General features: G+C 44.5%; 1 protein-coding gene and 1 long non-coding RNA gene across 2 annotated transcripts in view; one reads left to right on the top strand and one right to left on the bottom strand.

Moving 5' to 3' along the window:
* The window catches only part of SND1 (staphylococcal nuclease and tudor domain containing 1), a 426,619-nt gene that overhangs the window by 286,420 nt on the left and 118,497 nt on the right, over positions 1–21,702 (top strand). The window lies entirely within an intron of this gene.
* Positions 3,573–21,427, bottom strand: LOC147583076 (uncharacterized). Its single transcript, XR_015245142.1, has 2 exons — positions 18,096–21,427; positions 3,573–4,783 (listed from the first exon to the last, which is right to left on the bottom strand). It is a non-coding gene; the product is annotated as an uncharacterized LOC147583076 (long non-coding RNA).

Raw genomic sequence — 21,702 nt, 5'->3', positions numbered from 1 at the left:
CTGAGCCACCCAGGCGCCCCACGCGGTAATGACATTTTAAGCCTACTCTCCTGTTGACCCATTTCATGCTATGAGACTGGCCTCATGGTAAAAACTGCCACATCACATTTACTCCTTATTCCCTTAGCAAATAGGGTTACCCTATGAATGAGTGCTTAATAACTTTTTTCCAGTTCCAAATCCTACTTCACATTTGATACAGCTCTGTATATTTTTCCTTGATTCTGTTAATTAGCCTTGTAATAAATTCTTACCTAGAAATCTGCTGATTCAGTGTTCTCCAGGAAACTCAGACCAACCACTACAAACATTGCAATCAGATCTCCAAATGGGCTTTGTTGTCTTGAGGGCCCCATAGGCCTGTGAGGGGTCCTTCCATTTAAACATGTAAGAGTTCAGGGACAGTTCTCCCTCAAAACTTTACATTGGTTCCTTTCCCAAAAACCAAAGACATGTGAAGTCCTTTGGGAAAGTTCATGGACAAGACAATGTCAACAAAGAATTCTTACCTAGTCTGTATTCCTTTTTTTCATAGAGGTGGTCCCTGTTCGGCACATCCATTGTTGGCTGTGTACTTTAGTGGCTTCCATGAGCTCTGGACTCCAAATCCACGGGCCTCTGCGCCTCAGTGTTTTCTTCTAGCCTTTAGTGTCTTTTAGTCTCTGTGCCTTTTACCTGGCAAAACTGCTCTCCATGAACGAAGTTGGGCCTAACAGGGTGTGCGCAAATAGCATGGAGGAGATGGGGAGATCCCTGGAGACTGGTGAGTGGTAAGGCTGGAGCCACCTGTGCAGTCAGATGACGGTGCATTTGGTTGTTGGTGGCAGGCATCTAGAGGGTTCTTTCGGTAGCATTTGTAAATGCTGCCTAATGATGCTGTTGGAGGCAGTTGAGACAAACCACTCAGTAAAGAACTGAGGAGTTCCCACACACTGTCTTTTGTGTTTTCATTGCATGTGTTATCCAGGTGAAGGGCTGATTGCTGCCAGTCACTCCCTGTCCTGCTGAGCTGGCGCTTCCGAGGGGAGGGCTGGGGCTGCCTGTGCTCCCCCAGCTGCCTAGCCATCCGTCCCTCTCGTGCTTCTCTGCACCTTCCTCCACTACGTCGTTGGCTTCTGACAGACACCTTGAATTAAGTGGGTTAGGAATAAACTGCTTGAATGCGTTTGTGCAAGATAGCTTCTCTCACCAGCTATCTGAAGTGCTTTTTGAAATACACGGGAGCCCTTTGTAAGCTGCTTTATAAGCTGTGAAGTCCATTGTTGCTGCTCTCTGCAGCCAGAGTGTCTCTAACCTAAGTAATGTCGACTTGGCTCTGGTCCAGGGCTTGGGATTGGAAACTTGCGTAAGCAGCAAAGCCGCCCACCAGAGTCACTAGCAGCTGTTGCAGGTTGGAGGATTTGCAGAAATTGAGATTGCTGTTCCCAGATACTGGCACTTGCCTGGTGATGAATGACCGAGTCTGTGCGAGGGGACTCTGTATGCTTTCCTTCGGACTTTTCTTCTCAGCCATCTATTGTGGCGCCTGCTCAATGGCCCCGTTGTGGAGGAGGGCGGCTGAATGAAGGGGTGAGTGGCCTGCCTCTGCCGCCATTCCCTCCCTCAATTGGCCTCAACTGAGACATTAATAATAGCTCTTTGATCCCTTGAACTGGTTCTTGGGGCAGGAATTTTCATGGCACCATAGCACAGATGCCAAGGGCTAAGAATCTAACCTCCAGAGGGTAGAGAAATGAACTTCACCTGAAAGAGTATGATGTGAACTTCGTTTTGATTACTCCGGTGTCTTTTGCCTTAACCTGCCTTTCTGTGCTAGCATAGCCAGAGAGGTAAGACCAAAGACCAGAAGTTTATTGTGATGAAGTCGTTAACCGCTAGTGTGTTTATTTCTGATAGGATTGCCCAACAGTGAAATTTTTAGAGGGTGGTGCCATTTTGTCTAATTTCTTCTTATCATGTGTACTTATGCATATTTATATATGCATATGCCGAAACCAGTGTTAGAATGTCATCTTCGTAGAGATTAAACTGCAAAAAAATCAGCACGAAAGGCCTCCATAAGAGACCTCCACCCTCCTAACTTCCAGTCTCCCTCTCATGTCACCTTTTTATTTCATAGCAGTTGCCATTATCTGGAACTACTGGTTTATTCATTTGCTTTTTTGTTGACTCATTATATCACCAGAATGCAAGATACTTGAAGGCAGGGACCTTGTCTCACCTTATAGCTGTTGAAACCCTGTAGCGGTTCCTAAAACAGTGCCTGTGGGTCAGGCAGCACTCAGTAGACAGTTCTTGGATGAATGAATGAACAAAACACTGAAGTTTCTGGGCTAATACTTAGCTTATTTGAAAATTCAGAAAACAAAATACCTTCTTTCCCTTAGAGAATGAGCACTAGAGCCACAACAGCCCTAAAATAGCAAAGAGAGCACCAAACTGGATGTCTGTGTGGAGAACTAGATGAAGACTTAGAACTGTCTTCATCTAGCAGGCATTTCCCACAGTCCCATAGCCTCTCTGGGCCTTGGGTTTTTTCACTGAGTTGAGGGAGTGGATTATGTTTCTTTAGGGTTCATAGCAGGTCTGAGTCACTAATAATAATAGCTTCAACTTACTGGAAATTTATGCTATGGGTTAATTCATTTAATCCTTACCACAGCCATATTTGGTGGATATCAGTACCATCTCCATTTCATAAATGAGAAACTGAGGCCTAGAGAAGTTCATTACGTTGCTAAATAAGCAGTGCACATTTTCTGGATCATGTTGTATATGCTGTCATTTAAATGCAGTGCCGAAACTGACATTGAACATATTGTTCCCAAGGTCTTAACCTCGTCTGTTTCTCCCATCTTCCCTGCTTTTATCGCATCTGCCTGTGTTCTCTTGTTGGGGGTTACCCAAAGAAAGGTTAAGGGGACATTGGTAGTGGCTCTCTTTAGAAAAGGTAGTAATGAGGTTATGATATTTTAGTTGTTTCGGAGTTTGAATTTGTTTTCCGGCCCTCCAGATGACACCAGTAGGATCCCATCTGAGATGAGAGCATGGAGGCGACATGTGATTGTGGAGCAGCAGGCAGGTCAGACCTGTGGGATGGGTTTATGAGCTGGGGCATTTATAGACAAATTAAACTTTAGCCCTGAGTAAGCAAAGTCCTAAGCCAGTTATTACTGCTCTGGCACTTCTAATGGGTCCTATGCAACCCTTATAAATTATTCAGCTGCTTTCCTAATGAAGCCTAGTCCTGGTGGTACTTAAGCACAGCTTAGAACAGGTTAGAGGGAGAGAATATTTGCTGACCATTGGGGAACCCTCCTTTCTAACTTGGAGATGAAAAGGTTAAATGGGCTACTTGGAGTAGCAGACTTTTGAGAGATAATACATGAAACTGGTGTTGAAATGTTAACATTGTAGACTAACAAAGAGCTTTCCTCTGAGGAAATGCCTGCTTAGGTTCCCTGGACTGACCCGATGCACCCTTCACAGTGTCTTGACTCTGGTGATTCAGTGCCCCAGGATAATCCAACATTTAAGCATCACAAGTTGTTGGGATTTAAAAAAAAATAATGATAATTCCTGTGACTTTATTTTGGTGTAACTTCAAATTTATAGAAAAATTAGACAGTAATACAGAGATCTTCCATTTACTTGTCCCATTTGCTATCAGTGTATTTTTAGAATCAGAAGATTTTTGCCAGATTGCCTCTCCTATCTGTTAAACAGCATAAAATAATTGCTTCCATTCCATACAGAACACACTTTAAAAAAGAAAAAAAAAGCTTGTGTGTCACCTTACTTGCTCCCTTGCCACAACCATGGTATTGCCCCAGTTTGGAAGGTGGGCTGCGGCAATTGTAGATCCTGGCTTTCCCAGGGAAACTCTTGCTTTCAAGTGCTGTGGTCAAAGTTCAGGCCTAGTGTCAGGCCAGTGGATCTTTCTGGTTCAAAAGATATCCTTATAGCAGCTTTGGGCCCTGTCAGGCTCAGCTGTTTCCAGGGATGAGCGAACAGAAGGAGCATATCCGTCAGGTAGTTAGCCCTGTCTGTGCGCCACTGGGAGCCAGCACCCCCTCGTATCTCTGCATGCTTGCTGTCTTGAGCTTTTTGTGCTGCCCCTAGAAATGATAGGGGCTTTACAATCTGACTTCCTTTCTGATTTCTCTAAATAACGGATCAGATTAAAGCAAAATGATTCCTCCGTATATACCGCCAAGCGTGTTTGGGTTCGATTTTTTAAAGGTGCTCTTCAAATATCAGTGATTTCTTGATGAAGTTTGCATTTATCTGCATTCCAAGCTGCTGCGAGCTGCAGGACACCACAGAAAGGAATCTCAAGGCTGATGCTTCCCAACGTGCCCGCTCAAAAGCATGATAACTCCTATTCGAGGACCCTGTCTCATGTTTCATGGCACAACATTTTAAAGGTCTCTTTTCTCTTCGCTTTCAACTTTGCACATTCTTATCATATTTGCTCTTCTGCATCCACTCTTCTGGAATTTTCACCAAAATGAAAGCCATGTTGGTATGTGTACTCGTCCTCGCTGATTGTGTCTCTTTCAATTGCACTAGGCTGTGGTTTTTTCATTCATTGGTGAATGGCCTTGATTTTTTAACAGCAAGAAGTGTCATAATAGTGATGCCAGTGTTAATAGCATTTGTTCATCGTAGTCAAGCATTTTGCCCCCGTTGGTTGCCATGATCCTGCAGGGGACTTCAGCGAGATTGTCACCTTTTGGTACAGCAGGACGTTATTTGGCTTAGGAGGGTTGAGATAGGAAGCCTAATTATATGGGAATAAAATAGGTGAAAGGTGAGATTGCAATACTTTAAAGGAAAGTTGATAATAGAAAGTTCACCGGACAGAGAATTGGAACACCTGGTTCTCATCCAGACTTTACTGCTCACTGGATTGCTTTTAACAGGGTTCACACAGGTGTCTGCCCCTACTTCTACGACTCCCATTGGCTCTACTTTTATAGGCTCTGTCCCACTGTTATTAACCCCAAGACATTGTCCCAGCTCTGTGGCCTTGGATTCTGTTAAATGATAGCTGACATTCTTTCAAGCCCTAAAACTTTCAAGGGCCCTTCTTTCAGGGGCCCTTATGAGCCCTTACTCTTACTCTTGCATTTTGAGTTTGAAATCAAGTCAGCTGGCCAGTAAATTGAGTTGACAAAGTTTTCACCTTGTTATAAATGTAATCTATGTGAGTAGGAGTTGACAACGTCGAAGACAGCCAGTGTCTTCTCTCAGTTCATCAGATAAACACTCTAACTGGATGACAGACCTCAGTTTTAAAGTATCCTGGGCTTAAAGGTGAGCTAGCCAAAGGCTAATGCTAATGCCATCGATCCAGTTCTCAGAAGAGCAATTAGGACCCTAATGAGATGAGGACCGAGGGTTTCTGGGATAGCACCAGAGAGAAGTTGAGAAGCTGCCTTACCAGCTTCCTTGAAGGCAAGCCGCTTGTTTGGGATGCCCCCTTTGCTCACACATCTCCCCTGTATTCTTGTAGGACGTAGGCCCCGACATGACCCAGCTGCCTTATATTTCTCGTTCTCTTCTTGGTGGGATTATACATTCACTGTGCCTGAGCATTGGCTTTATCTGGAATTTGTTTTTCTTCTTCACGTGCCCATTTTTTAAAGCTACAGATTTCAACACTTAAGCTGAGAAATACTTACGGGTAAAATTCCATTAGAATGCTGGTTCGCCCACTTCACACATGAGGTATATTAAGGGTTCACCTTTAGCAACAACCCAATTAGTAATTGCCAATACCGCTTATGTGCGGTGTGGGATTGTTAACAGTTGCTATGAGAACCTTCAGTTTTGCATTCCCTGACTCACTTTACATGAACAATGCAAATGTGAAGAGATTTGAAGTGGGGGGGGAGATGATAAGACGCGGAGCTGGCAAATAAATGAAGCTGTTCTTTCTTGAATCATTTTGAGTGGTAAGTTCTCAGTGATCATTCAGTTCTTCCGCCTCCTGCCCTTGTGGTAGTTTGTTTTCCCTAAATCTTTAAGAAGGAAGTAAAATAGTTTGACCTTTATTTGCATTGAGCTTCAAAACAGTTCAAGTTCAATACTTAGCAGGAAGATTGCCTTTAATGAGCTACGTTTAGAGGAGGTGGATTTTAATCTCTTAATGTTTGGAAGGAGATGAGATGCCCGTACACAGTGAGAAAGTTTGCAGCCTTATCTATTATATTTGAAACTGAATCACTCTCCCAGCAGCATTTAAGAACAACAACAACAAAAAACTGCGTGGGTTTCTTTTTGTTGTTGTTGTTTTATTTTGGGGGGGCAAAAAAGCATCTCATCTATAGCATGTGCCTATGTGTGGAATCTTGAATTAAAAAAAAAAACAAAAAAACCCACTCAAGTAGCTCAGAAGTCCTCTTTCCTTGTTTTGGACTTCATCTGAGAAAGAAATTCTGGTTCCAGACCAAGCTCCTTCTCTTCCTTCCCAGCTCCCTCCCCTCCTCAGGGTGAAGTGTGGGTTAGAGTCTCTAAAGAAGGAAAAGGTGCTTCCTCAGCCTTTGTCAGCGCTAATCGCCAGCTGTCTTTAGTGCTCTATCACTTTGTTTTTTCTTTCCCTTGTTATTTGGTGGGCCTGGTTTTATGCTGAATAGAAGAAGATAGAAGATAAAGAGTGCTTAGTTATCCCTCCTCCTTCCTCTCTTTCCTTGTCCTCTCCTTGCACCTGAAAAAGGATTATAATGCTAGGGTGGACATTCTTGGTTTGCATTTTGGAGCAGGAGCTTTATAGGAGGGCCTGTAGTCAGCATCCAATGGGAACTGGCTGTACTGACCACTTGTTGGTGTGAGTAGTAATGTGCCCTCAGAGTCCCAGGATGGTTCCCTGGCACTTCCAGATATAGCTCGAAAGCTCATCAGTCCCAGTGAGTTCTAGCATAGAGCTTCTCAAATTTGTTCAGTAGGTCTGATGCAGGGCCAGAGAGTGTGCTTGTCTATCAAGGTTCCTGGTGATGTCATTGCTGCTAATTTGCAGACCACTATTGAATGGAAATGGTCTAGACTCTCTTCCTGTTTTGTTTTTCCTTGGACTTCGATATTAGGAAATATCAATTGCACACACAAAACCTTAGTGGCTAAGAGGTCAGGTTTTTAGAGCCAGTCCCCATCTAGTCTGAGTTTAGGCTCCCCACTTGCTAGATATTTGAAACTCTGTTTCCCCATTTAAGAAGTAGGGGATGAAATGGTGTTACTGTGTGATCAGCAAATCATTCGTGGTACTTCTTATCCAGGGACCAGCAAAACACTATGTGGCCATTTTGCACCCATACTTGATGCATGATTTGAATTCTGTTCACAGAAATGCCATCTGGGGCACCTTATCCTTGTGATATCTGAGGGCAGTCCTGTACTTGAACCAGGGCCATACTTGGCTTCCTCTCTCATCCATGAATGTAGAACTGTGTTCTTAATGTTATGTTCCTTTCCTCCTCTTCACATTAGTCCTTGTTTATTTTGCTGTTGGTGTTTAAAGTTTATTTATTTTGAGAGAGAGAGAACTCAAGCAGGGGATGGTGGGGAGAGCCCAAGCAGACTCTGTACTGTCAGCGCAGAACCCTAACTGTGAGATCATGACCTGAGCTGATACAAGAGTGGGAAGCTTAACCAGCTGAGCTACCCAGGCGCCCCAGCCCTTGCTTGTTAAGAGGTGTGGGGCCCTTAGTGCAGCATCCTAAGCTGGTCAGTCGTTGTGGCCTCATCTTCTGGAGCTGTAATGGATGTTTCCTGCCTTGATACCTATATTAAAATTCTCTTTGTGGAACAGCAAAATGGGGAAGTTAGCTCTCCATGAAGGATACCCAAGCATTGTTTTCAGTAGCAGTGGTAGTTGCCGATTGAATCTCAAATATGTAAGGTTATACACTCTCTAACAATAGAGGTTCTGTGTCTGCAAAGGAATTCTTTCTAGAGAATAACGTTGATTTATTCAGGACAGAATGTGATGGTTAAAAGTAGAAGATGGAAATGTGGGGCTGAAATGGTTGAAAGGCATGCCCAAGATCATAGGGCCTTTCACACATCCTGGTCCCTTCCTTAGTAGTGAGTGTAGGAACCTCAGCAAATGTCCTCAGGTGTCCTCTTGAATTATGGGGTGGCGGGGGACTTTTTCTAGGAGAAGATTCCTTGGTTCTTATTTGGGCCTGCATGTTAGAAAGTCCACATTTGCCACATTGAAGTGTAGCTGGCTTCTATTCGTCCTTCACTTCTCAGCTTCTCATTTTTTCCCAGAGAACTTTGCTGACTCCTGGACTGGACTAGAGTAAGCCATTCCTTCTTAGGTGTTCCTAAAGTTCCCTGTAGTTCCCTTCCTTATGTTTTTATGCAAGCCTTCTCTTTTTCTAATTTTTTTTTTCAACGTTTATTTATTTTTGGGACAGAGAGAGACAGAGCATGAACGGGGGAGGGGCAGAGAGAGAGGGAGACACAGAATCGGAAACAGGCTCCAGGCTCTGAGCCATCAGCCCAGAGCCCGACGCGGGGCTCGAACTCACGATCTGCGAGATCGTGACCTGGCTGAAGTCGGACGCTTAACCGACTGCGCCACCCAGGCGCCCCTATGCAAGCCTTCTCTAATAGATGCTAAGCTTCCTGAGTCTTTGTGTTGCTTGTCTCTCTTGTGTTCCTGGTGCTTAACACTGTGGTGCCTGGCACATAGTAGGCACTCAATAAATATGTGTTGAGTCAAGTGGAAACTTCATCTACTTCTGGAGCCCTGCATTCTTCAGTGGAAAATAGAGAGCAAGAAAGTGATGCATATTCTTACATACAGTCTCATCATATAGCAGCTTTGATGCTCATTTCTGTTGGATATCATTTCCAAGATACTTGTGGAGTTTTGTTCGGTAGTTGTGTTTGTGGCACCAACGTGCATTTTTAATGCTCTTGGGAGCATATCCTGCCTCCAGGAACTGGGACTGTACATGAGTAAAAATCATCACTGATTTCCAAAGAGCAGGCATCAGCCACAGAGGGTGCAACATGATGGAGTAAGCTCAGGGAACAGGAGAAAGCAAACTTCACTTAGAAACTACTAGCTGTAGGCTAAAACCTCAGAACTCGTAGCTTTCCTGCATTTTTCAGACCCTATAGCCTTTGTGACCCCTGGAGATTCCTGAGCAGATCCATCAGGCGGGGAGGAAAGCAGCTCTGTTGGATTTTATCGCTTTTTGCTTTAGCTTTCCATGCTACACGACAACAACAACAATCCAGATTTTTTCTGAAGTTGCCTATCAAAATTGAAAGTGTCAGATACCCAATATTTTGAGGCCAGTAATTAACTAGAACATTTTTATTTATGTAGACGCCTGTAAAACATCTTTATCAATATAATCTTGACCTTTTTTCCTAGTATGGGTGATTGTAACGCAAATAAGAAGAGCGTACAGTTAAAAGAGAAGAAAGCATCTGTGATTAAAGTGATTGACTTACTCAGCAGTTTCCACTCCCTCCGCTGTTCAGGGGCCATGTGCTAGAATGTTCTCTTCTTTCCCATTGAACTTTTCTTCCCTCCAACTTTACCACCCACGCAAACTTCTCATTCAGAGATTCCTCTTCCAATCTTTTGTAGTTTCAATCCCATTTCTTCTTTATTTACCTCAGTTACTTTCCTTTTTCCTGCCCCTAGTTTTTTTTCTCTCCCACTTGCTTCTAAGAAGGAAACCTTTCTTTTGCGTGGCTTGTGAACTAGTGCCTGTGCGCTCAGTGCTTTTACATGGATTGTTCATTTAATCTCCCTTAACTTTGTCAATCTGCCCTTTATTTAATTTACTGTCACAATGATAGTTTGGGGGATAGTAAAAGAAATCAAGGAAAAGTTTTATATGCTTTGAATCAAATGAAATTTTTTCCCTCATACCATCAGTGAATCCTTTTCACTTACATCTGAAGCTATTGGAAAGCAAGTCTTGTTAATTTTCATTTATTCAGAGGCTGCTTATCCAATTTGGCAATTATCACTTCCTTCTCTGCACTCTCCTGCTGCTACTCTTATCTTAGCCTTTTCACTGTTCCTCCTCCACCATAGGGAAGGAGAGGGGAAAGGAAAGAAAATTTAAACAGTAAATGTTGCTCCTTATTTTTAATTAGATTTTTCTGAGGCAATATGTAAAAACTGACAACAGTTAGGTTCAGGAAATTGGATTGACTTTCTCAGATTCCCTGTCTTATAAGTATCTATTGGTTTTGTGGGCAGACATGGATTGACTGATTGATGTAGACGAGAAGTTACAAGGGGCAACTAGAAGAGTGCCACCCGATGTAATGAACCTGGAGAACCTGTCTTCCTTCCTTCCTCCCTTCCCTCCCTTCCTCCCTTCCTCCCTCCCTCCCTTCCTCCCTTCTTTCCTTCCTTCACACAGGTATTTACTGAATGTGCACTGTGTTCCAGGGACACAGCAGTGAACAGGACAAAAGCCCACCTCCATGGCGCTGATGGTGGGTTTTTGTATGGCGTTGCAGTACTGACGATCTGACCTATGGAACTGCGTATCTTCCTTCCCGCCACAATGCAGCACACGATCCTCCTGAGAGCAGGAGCCTTTGTTATTACCTTCTCAAGTAAGATTGTCAGTCTTTCCTTCGTTTCTGCTGGATTTCTTCTGTGTGATTAAACAGTGGCGCTGCTGGATACTTGAAGCAAGGGTTGAGAGAGACCCTGGGGAGACTTATTTCTTCCTCTAATCTCTTATGTCTTCAATTTTGTCCCTCTTCCCCTGGAAGCTCAGTCTCCATCCATGTGACCACTCTCCAAGAGCGTTGTGTTTGTGTTGGCAGAAGTTAGGATCTGGAGAGCAATACTTCTTATGGATTAATTGCCAAAGTAATTATATTGTAAAATAATACGCGTGATTGATACTTAATATATCCCTCTCTAGGGAGCTGGAGAGCTTCACTGATTTGGAGAGATGAGCCAGTTGCTTGTTTAGAAGCAGAGCTTTGTGTGAAAAGCCAAATTAATGGCCTGGACGTGAAAGCGGGAGCAGATACTGGCAGATGGTTAGAGGTTAACCGCCTTCACCATAAAGGGTGTTGTACCAGGAAGGAGCCCACTGGTTACACTCAAGAAATGTAAATCTCTTGGGGGTGCCTGGGTGGCTGAGTCAGTTAAGCCTCCAGCTTCAACTCAGGTCATGATCTCACAGTTCGTGAGTTCGAGCCCCATGTCGGGCTCTATGCTGACAGCTCAGTGCCTGGAGCCTGCTTCAGATTCTGTGTCTCCCTCTCTCTCTGTTCCTCCCTCTCTCTCTGTTCCTCCCTCGTTCACACTCACGCTCTCTGTCTCTGTCTCCCAACAAAAACTGAATAAATGCTTAAAAAAGAAAAGAAAGAAATGTAAATCTCCAGGAGGTGATAAGAAGAGGTAGTTCTCTTGCCGAGAAGCGAGAAGCGAAGCGGCGTCTCTAGTATCTGCACTGGGGTTGCTTGATCCGGACCCCCCCCCCCCCCCCCCGGCCCTCCTGCTGCCACAGCTGGCGCTGACTTGAAGGGTACTGGCTCCGAGCAGCAGCTCTGTAAAGTCTCTCTTCTTTCTTGTCGGGAAGAGCACATACAGCCTCTCGGTGTGGGCGACGTCCACATAACGAGAGCGCCTTATTTATTTTGGGCCCATGAGCTTGCGTAACGTGCCTATTTAACACCCTCCTAAAAGCGCTTTTCAGCACATGAGCAAGTAAGGAAGCCCACTAAATCCTGCCTCTTCTGGGCACAGTGGGCTGTTTAAGGTTGTTCCTGCCGCTGTGTATTTATGGACAGGGGCTGGAGTTATGACATTTATCTCTGTTGGTTGGGGCACTGATATATAACTGCCTGCGGCTCCCGTGGAGAGCGGCACCTTATCTTGAGAGGGAGCTGTAAGAGCACGCCCGTAACTCATCCTGCCATGCTCTGCGGCCATCAGTGTTGGAAACCACTTCACCCACCTGCTGGGGGCGGGGGGAGGGGCACACAGTCATACTTACAAGGGAGACTTTGGTGAAAAATTATCTAGGGTTTAAAAGCGCAAGAGAGGGAAACATTGCTCCAAATAAGCTCTCCTCAGGGTGGCCTGTTTTGACCTGCTTCCCGGCACGCTCTTCCTTCTCTGTGTTTAGCCATATAGATTTGGGTTGTTTTTAAAGAAAAGTTTGAGCGATTTCTTTTCTTTGCTGTGTTTTTGTTCTTAGGAAATACGTGGTAACTAATGAACATGTGGGAAATAGAAAAATTAAAAATGAACAAACACATAGTAAACACTGATATGGAGACATACCAGTCTCCAACATTTGCGTGTAAGTACTTTCCCATTGTGTTCTCAGCCTATTCCCTGCCTTCTCTGAGAGCCAAGAAAGATTTGGTTTGATCTCCAGATCTGATGCACAGGCCCTCAGCAGCTTGGATTAACTTGTCTGTTTCTGTGCCCTGAAAATATAGGATTGGTAAATTTAAAGGAGATTAAAAACAGAAAACTGAATAGAGAATTGGATAGAAGCCAGGCCGAGTCCTGTTGTTATATTGTCCTTGGTCCTGGCCCTTGGGATTTGTGGTTGAGCAGAAATTTAGGGCTCCTTTTGAACTTTTGAGACCCAGCCTTTTAAGGACCAACAGCCACCCCATTTCTTGGACATATTATCAGGGATCCTTAGTGTATAGAATCAGTTTATTAAAATCTTCCTTCCAGACAGGATTCTAGTCTCTTGTGAGTCTTTCTGCTTCTGTTCTCATGACCCTCCTGATCTGCCTTCCGTGTACCAGAGAGGCCTTTCTAAAATGTACATCTGCTCCTGTCATTCCCCTGCTTGTGACTTCTCGGTAGTTTCTTTGCCTTCAAAATAAGGCATTTATGGCCGTCTGGGACCTGAGCCCTGCTCATCTTTAGAGCTTTGCCACCCTTCACCCCCACCAAACCTCTTCCTGAGCAGAGGCACTTGAAGTATCTAGAACCAGCCATGCTGACCTCGGCGCTGTACACATTCTGCTCGCTCAGGTTGGAGTGTCTGGTCCCTTCTCTCCTTCCATCATCACTCCTTCACCCCCAGGAGTCTGGCTCAGGTGTGTGCTTTCCGGGAAATCTTAGTTTAACGTCCTGACTATCTGTGCACATGTCTGTCTGTTGCTCTAACCTGTATGTTCCTTGTTCATCTCTTCTGTATGAACATATGCCCAGCCCTTAGCCCAGTGCCTGGCCTGGAGGAGGAATAGGAGGAATGCGTCCCATGTATGCTGAATGAATGGAACAGTGCTTGGTTTTCATACGGTAATCGCCTGCCAGGTCTCTGCTACCATTTGCTTCCTCTGGGACTGTGGGTGCTCCATGAAATCCAGAGCCCAGGCACCCCACTTCTTTCAGTTTCTCCACTATGTGCAGTAAAACCGTGGAAGATATTTCAGATGGCATCCAAAGGAGTGACAAGTTTGTGTTGGCAAAGATAGCATACATGTGAAATCCGTTTAAATTGGTGAGGAAACGAGGCAAGGATGAGGTTACAGAATGGAAGTTCATGTGAGAAGACACAGTGAGGGAAAGCTCCGTGGAGCGCCTGGAGGCTCAGCAGAGACCTGAGGGCTGTTGCCTGGTCCACCAGTGATGATTACAGAGTTCGAAGGACAGAAACGAACCACAGTTGAGGGCAAATCAACTTGTCATCCTAGGCCTGGGCACTCCGGGTTTGGTGCTACATGTGTATGCACATGCACCCCTGCGTGTGTACAATTTTTGCTGTCTTCTCCCTGGAGGCCCCACCTCCCTTACTTTACCGTATGTTACTCCTCATCTGTCACATTGTACAATTTGCTTGTTTATTATCTTTTTCCTCCATGAAAGCAGGAATTCCTTTCTCTCCATTCACCACCATAGAGGGAAACCTAGCACCTAGGACATCGCCTAGTCCATAGTGGGTCTTGAATCAATAGAAACCTTTTCCCTAAAAAAGGAAATGTAGGATAGGAGACCGTATAGAAAACGAGCATTTACCAGTCTGCTACTCATTGTTCTGTGGCCAGGGGAACTGGAGATAATGAAAATGCATGCTCCTGAAGTTCTGTTCCCAGCTCCCCAAGAAAATAAGTCTAAGTTCAGTTTTTCTTCAAAGTTGTCTTGCCATGTTAAACCCACCACTTCTGAGCCATGGGAATAGAGAGGCGACGGTGTTGGGACCACATCAGCACCGTGTTTGGAGCCAACGGTAATTCGATAACTAGTTTCCTCTCCTGCAGAGGTTCTCGGCGTCCTGTCTGGAACTTGCCCTGCTGGAAGCCCAGTCCTTCTCATGTGCTGTCCCTGTGCGGGTGGTGGCCAATTAAATGGCCATCTCATTGTGAAAATGCCTGTACGGAATTGAAACTCATTCCCTTATCTCGTTCTTCTGATGCCACACCTGCATCTTGTTGACTTAAAACAGAGACAGAGAATATGACCTCCTAAATTTTCTGTTTCTGGCCATTCATTGTGTTCCTTGGAAAGCTGTAGTTTCCATTCCTTTTGGTATGTACTTTTTAAACAGCAACAAAATTATGGGCTTGTCCTCGCTAGTCTTGGCTGTACGGTAGAGGTGGTGGGTCGTCGAGAGCAGGATTGCTCACGATTCTGAGAGTGGGGTGAGAGAAGGGTGGGGTGAGAATAATGGCGGCAGGTAACTGTTGTGATCAGCGGCGTTTGGCTGCTGCTTCACCGGTGCAGGGCTCTGTGTTGAAGGCTAGGGGGCAGGAGGATGCATGGGGAACCATGTGGACCAGTAGGCCCCAGCTGAATCTACTTGAAGTCCAGTAGTACAAGGCCTGTCCATATTCAAGAGTCAGGTCACCTATGGGAAGCTTCCTCCCTGTCAAATAACCCGGTCCTTGCTGCAGAGGGGTTTAGGATAAAGTGGTTTTCTCTTCTGAATTACTTTAGTAGGCACTTACTTTTCCCCCAACATTGTTAAATGCTACATAAATAGTAGCTTATCTGATTTAATATGTATAATAACCCTATAATGCATTTCGACTTTTATCTCTTTCATAGGTAAAGAAACTGATACCAGTTGGCTGTGTAAATGGCACCCCTGGAATGAATTGGGGCCTTGCAGGCACAGCCATGCATGGGGGCCCTGAGAGGCACAACTAGGGCTAACCCTGAACTACTTTGAGTGTCAGAGTTGGCAGGCAGGTTACTGACAAGAGTCCTGTAAGACCAGAGTTCGGGTTCCTTCTGAACACGTCGTTTTAAAGAGACTATTTTATGTCATTTTCATCCATTCTTATGTATCCAGAGTGCTTGCTTCTTCTCTGTGGAACTGTGTCTGTTCCACTTTAAAACGGGCAAGTGGCCCTTTCCTGAAGCATCAGTCGCCTTTCATGCCTTCCCTCAGGTCTGTGCAGAATGCATAGGTGAGAGGGGTGCCGGGTGGCTCAGTCGGTGGAGCGTCCGACTTCGGCTCAGGTCATGATCTTGCAGCTTGTGAGTTCGAGCCCCACATCGGGCTCCGTGCTGACAGCTCGGAGCCTGGAGCCTGCTTTGGATTCTGTGTCTCCTTGTCTCTCTGCCCCTAACCCACTCGCATTCTGTCTCTGTCTCTCTCAAAAATAAATAAACATTAAAAAAAAAAAAAAAAAAAGAATGCATAGGTGAGGAGCTGTGGGGAGAGTAAACTGTGGGTCCACATTCTGGAGGCATCAAGCATGAGTGCCAGACTAGAACCAGTGACTTCTTGGCCGCCTGGTGTGTGTCTGCACACACAGGAAATGTGACTGCAGGTGTGAGTTGAGGCGTAGAGGGATAGAGAGAGAGCACATAGCACGCTGGCATGTTCGCTGATTGCCACTGTTATTACAGATCTAAGGCAGTGTTGAATTAGCCAATTAATAAAAATGAATATGCCATTGGAAACTACGTTTGTGTGGGGCTTTTTGTTGTTGTTGGTAAATTGGCTAATTTAACACCATCCTAGAATGGTAGCGATTGTAATAGCAGCAGCCCACGAGTTCAGGAGAAGGTGGGGGTGATTCCCTCCAGAGCTTCCTCGGGCATTTCCACATGCCCTGTGCTCTTATTCTGTGAGGCAATGGGGTAAGCCGTATCTGCACATCAGCTGGCAGTGGCCTTTTGGACTCCACAGGATGCTGGCCAGACCTTCGTTGTCATGGGGGTGCCACTTAGGAGTTGTTCCCTTGGCACACTATGTTGCCATCGTTTTTATATACACATTCCTACACATATAGCTGTTGGTATATTTATTCATCCTGGATGCCATTCTAACAGTGACTCTCCATTTCACTCAAAGTAAAAACTAGAGTTTTCCTTTTTTTTTTTTTTTAATTTTTTTTTTTTCAACGTTTATTTATTTTTGGGACAGAGAGAGACAGAGCATGAACGGGGGAGGGGCAGAGAGAGAGGGAGACACAGAATCGGAAACAGGCTCCAGGCTCTGAGCCATCAGCCCAGAGCCTGACACGGGGCTCGAACTCACGGACCGCGAGATCGTGACCTGGCTGAAGTCGGACGTTTAACCGACTGCGCCACCCAGGCACCCCAAAACTAGAGTTTTTATTGTGGCCTCCAAGTATGGCCCATCTACCCCCCCCCCCACCCCCAGTGTATGTATTCCCAACATGTGCAATTATGCTTGGCATGTGACAGGTGCTTGGTAAATATTTGTTGAATGAACAAATTCTGACTAGCCATAGTGCTCCCCCATGATGGGGAGATCTAGAAAGCTGTGTTGGCAGTCATGTGGCGAGTGTAGATTTTCACTTCATCCTCAGTACTTTGCAAACACCAAGCAACGGAAAAGTCCCTTCGTGTTCTGCCTCCCTCCCCCAATCCCTTCTTCCCCAGAAGCCTGCCATCTATCCTCATCAGTTGGAGAGAGAGGTAGAAATAGACCTGCTTCTCAAGCTGCCGCCCATTTGTGCTCTGGAGCTGACTGGTGGGGAGATAAGGGCCAACAGTGCCTTTGTTTCTGTCACTTTCTCCTTTCCCAGTCCCACATGGCAGTATCTGGGCCAGTATTACAGCTGCTGGCTGAGACACCCTGTTTTTTCTCACCTTTCTAGAATGGATCCTCATTACTGATTCCTAGCCGTACAGGAGGCATAGACTTTACCTAAGACAGTTTACTGTGTGGGATCGCCTGGATAGGCATTACTGGTCTTTGTCACTAAATGCCATTAGCAGCTCCCCTCCTTCCAGCCATTGCAGCAACCAAAAATGTCCCCTACAGATTTTCAGACTCCCTTTGGAGCTGATACTGCTTCTAAGACCCACTAATCACGAGGTGAAGAAGAAAGAAAATATATCTACCTAGAAAATGAGGTGGGGTTACAGAAGTTTTGCTGAGCATCATACTTTTTTTTTTTTTTTTTTTTTTGAGGCCCTGGCTGAGGTTAAATAAAGATGAATTAATAATGAAGTCAAATCAGCCTGGTTATAGGACTTATCCCATTCAGCTATGCTCTACAGCCCTAGGGGCATCACTTGCTGAGAAAATAGACATTAAATCTGTATTCACCATGATCCTTTTGTGTTGATCTGTGCAGCAAAATGGACCAGGTTGCCATCTATATTCACATCTTCTCGGAGTTATATTTTAGGAGGGAGATTAGGGCCAGACTCTGAGAGCCTTTAAAGGATTATATCAGATGCCGCAGTGTTACAGTGAAATTGGAACGAAGGCTCAACTTCTGAGAGGCTCGATACTAGGCTGCCAGTTGCCCACGAACATCCTGGAATGGAGTTTAGGGGAATCCCAAGAGGCGATAGTCCCGGGATGGACTTGGGGGCATAGAGAGGTCCTTGTCAGAGGTGCCTCAGTCAACTTCCCTTTTTTCTGTCCAGAGAAGCATTCATTAAATGCATCCTCATCCCTTCAAACCATGTAAACCCACACACACGTGGGCCCTCTCTAGGTTTCCCACAGTCAGAGCATTTTATCCAGATAGTTATCGGATATAATGAGAAATATATACTTAACCTGCTCTGCAGGATTAGGTAATTAAGGAGCGTGAAGTTTGAACGTATTACTGAATATACTTCTAAAATCTTGTTACAATCAGTGGCAGTTTTTTTCAGACACTAACTACAAATGGTGTTTACTTACAAATATTTTTTCTCTTTTTTACAAATGGAGCTACATGATGATGAGGTCTAGATTCAGGTATCTTCATTCTGAGCTGCATGAAAAGCAAGCTGAAGTAAGAAAATAGAAGAAAGTTTAGGATGATAACAAATAAAATTAAATCCTTTGATTGCCACTGTAACAAACACGTGCAAAAAGTACTCGTTTTCAAGAAAGGAAAAAAAGCAAAACCTAAAACCAAAACAACCAAAGTTTAAATACCACTTTTGCCACGTGAAATTGTCTAATCAGCCTCATTTTCTTCTATTGACATCATCAGCTTCTGTTTGTTCTGATGCTTCATTTTTAGTATCTTTATGGGCTTATGAAAGCAGAAAGATTCCCTGGGTTGGAACAAGCTTCTCTACCATTTCCTGTGGGCCCATTCTCAACCAAAATAAATCAACACAAATGCCAGTGTCTGCTCTCTTGCCAGGCCTCTGAGACCTCCTTGGAAGAAAAAGGGTATATCTTATCAAGCTCGGTGAAATCAACAAGCAGATTTAACCCAGAATACCCTCCTGCAGCAACACTGTTCCCCTTTGGGGACAGCAGGGCATCATACCAGCACCACTGATAGCTGATTGGCCTGCTCGTTCTCAGCACATAACCTATGAGCTGCAGGGATCTGATCCTGTAAGCTTATTAAGATCATTTTGCATAACTTTTAGAAATTAAGAGAGTATAGAGGCGCCTGGGTGGCTCAGTTGGTTAAGCATCCGACTTTTGGTTCCAGCTCAGGTCATGATCTCACAGTTTGTGAGTTCAAGCCCTGCATCAGGGTCTGTGCTAACAGCAAGGATTCTCTTGGAATTCTCTCTCTCTCCCTCTCTCTCTCTCTCTCTCCCTCTCTCTCTCTCTCTCTCTCTCTCTTTCTCTGCCCCTCCCCCACTCACTGTCTCAAAATAAATTAAAAAAAAAATTTTTTAAAGAAATTAAGAGAGTATAAAGGTAGGATAACTACATTGTGCGTAATGTATTCCTTTTCTCATTGTGATTAAAAAGAAAAATAATTCCAGAGAGTTCTAATGTAAAGCCGTAGTACTTTTAACGTAAAGGAGTATGATGGATTCTCCTACTACTTGGAATTGCTGTGCTAGGAGGAAGATGGGGAAAGGGAATGAATATAGTCAAATAAATTAAGCCTCGAAACCCAGATAGTGCTGTGTAAGCAAGCTGACTACAAATCAAACAGAGAAGTGTTTGCTGAAGAATATGTGATCTTAGTTGAGGCTGAACAAAACCAGCCTCTTTGTACATATGTGTATATTTCTCTTGACATGTGCAAAGTCTGCAGTCCCAGATCGCTTTGGCAAAAAGTATCCGCCATCCATGAAGAAGAAAACTGCAGAGCAGATTTCCCCGGATAGCAAAGAGTAATCTTTGTCAAATGTAGATAAGCCTGTTGGCAAAGAGTAGATTGGACTTTTTTTCTGTGTGGTTTTTCTGGCTTTAAGGATCCCCAGATTTCCTGTGTTTGTTTATTGTTTTTAATATGTGAGTTTTATTTCTTAACATTGTTCTGGCTAGCATATATCAACCTGAAAGATCAAGTCCTGGTATGGGTCACAGTGATCAAGCCCGGTGTGTTTGATCAGGCCCATCTTGCAGGCAACTTCTGTCAGCCTTTCTGGAGAAAGTACTAAAAACCGTCCAGCTTCTCATTTTACAGAGGAGGAAACAGAGGCACAAAGAAATGGAATGTCATTGTCATGGTCACAAACTCTTTGTAATACAGTGGGGGTTTCATCCCATGGACTTGTAACTCTACAGCTTGCATTCTGCAATAACACATTTCCTAACTTAAAACCTTTTTTGAACAGATTGCTTCCAACTCAGAGCCAAAGCTACTTTAAGCAGCAGTTCAAATGATACTGTGATCTCTTGGAGTCTATAGAAAACTTGGGAGTAGAGCATATTTTCCTTCTTAGAACCTCAAGTCAAATCAACAATTACTTTATAGCTTATTCTGATGATTGCATTCTATTTGATCTATTTTTCTCTAAGTTGTTCAACAGCCTTAGGCCAAAATCATTATGTTCTGACCTGAACAAGGAGATTGGGGCAGCTGGATTTGAAACTGTGAAATGCAAACCATGAATAGGGTACAGCAAGTCATTGTCTTGGGATGAGTGTAGATGGTGAGTGAGGGAGTACTGGTGGGTAAGACTGGAGCTGTGTATTTCTCAATGGGGGGGCCAGAGAGGCATCTTGGGTGGAATGTTTACTCCTTGTCTGGACTTGCCATGAATTGCAGGATGTTGAACATCTTATCCTCCCCCCAGAAATACCACAGCACCCTCTGCCAGCTCGAGCACTGAGCACATCAGTAGACCGAGCAGTCCCACAGCAAGAGCTCCCAGAGGATGTTGCACGGTCCCCAGTGAGAAATCTGTTGTTTGGTACCACGGGTGGAGAAGGCGAAAGGTAGAAACTGAGGGAACACTGCAAACTCACTGTCCTGATTCAGGACCTTGCAGTATCCTTTTCAGTAGGATCAGTGTTTACTGACCGTGACATCCAGAGAGCGCACCCCCATGCCACCCTGATGCCTCATGTACAAGTTAGTGGCAAGAATGGGAGTGATGAAAAAAATGTTTGCTGAAATCACGATGGGGAAAAAATCCGTAAGGAATGTAATTTCTGTTTTCATGTAACTATCACTTGTTGCTATCTGTGCTGTAGCTTTCTGGGAGCCTGAATAACGGCAGCTTGATTTACTCTCTTCCTGAATTCCCAGCTGTTGTCTGTTCTTCATGCTTCACAAACCTCAGTCAGACACAAGTCCTGGCATCGAGGAGATGCAGGCCCTTTCTTCCCATGTAGCACCCTGCCCCTCCTGGCTGATCATTACTCCTGTCATGCTTGTCAGAGTCAACAGTATCCTCAAATTATGTTTATCTGCACTAAACATGCTTTTCCGTTAGATGCAGTTTAGTCTGCATTAACTAAATTTCCTAAAAATGTTTCTAAGAGGGCCAACAGGTATTTTGGGTGTTATTTGATCTCTGTCAGCAGTGTGGCTTCTTTTTTTTTTTAAGAGCACAAGTGGGGCAAGGGCAGAGAGAGAGAAAGAGAAAGAGAAAATCTCAAGCAGGCTCCACATTGGGTGTGGAGTCTAGTGCAGGACTCAGTCTCACAACCCTGAGATCACGTCCTGAGCCAAAGTCATTCAGTGGACTGACTGAGCCACCTAGGCAAGTATGGCTGTTTTTAAGCAGTGGTTTAGACCATGGTTAAATATGCTAAAATTTATCAAGACCATTATTCTCTAGAAGTATCCATTTGTGTAATAATACGTACTTTCTGGGTGTTTTCCCATTCTTCCCATTCTTTCCCATTCTTCCCCCCCCCCCCCCCCCCAGATGTTTATCACAGTGCTGTGAGGCAGGGAGGGCAGTTGTCACTATGTAACAAGTGAAAAAACATGGAGACTCAGAAAAGTTGTTTCTTGGCCAAGGTCACACAGCTTAATTAAGGATGGAACTGGCACTTACTCCTCCACTATTTCCTCCCTCTCCTTTTCAGAGACTGAGGGAGGAGACCAATTTGATTTGTCCTCTTTGGATGTCAGAACAATGTTTCTTTT

The sequence above is a fragment of the Puma concolor genome, chromosome A2, assembly GCF_028749965.1.
Source record: "Puma concolor isolate L17-30 chromosome A2, mPumCon1.1.hap2, whole genome shotgun sequence".
Lineage (NCBI taxonomy): Eukaryota > Metazoa > Chordata > Mammalia > Carnivora > Felidae > Puma > Puma concolor.
This window is presented reverse-complemented; position numbering and strand designations above follow the sequence as displayed.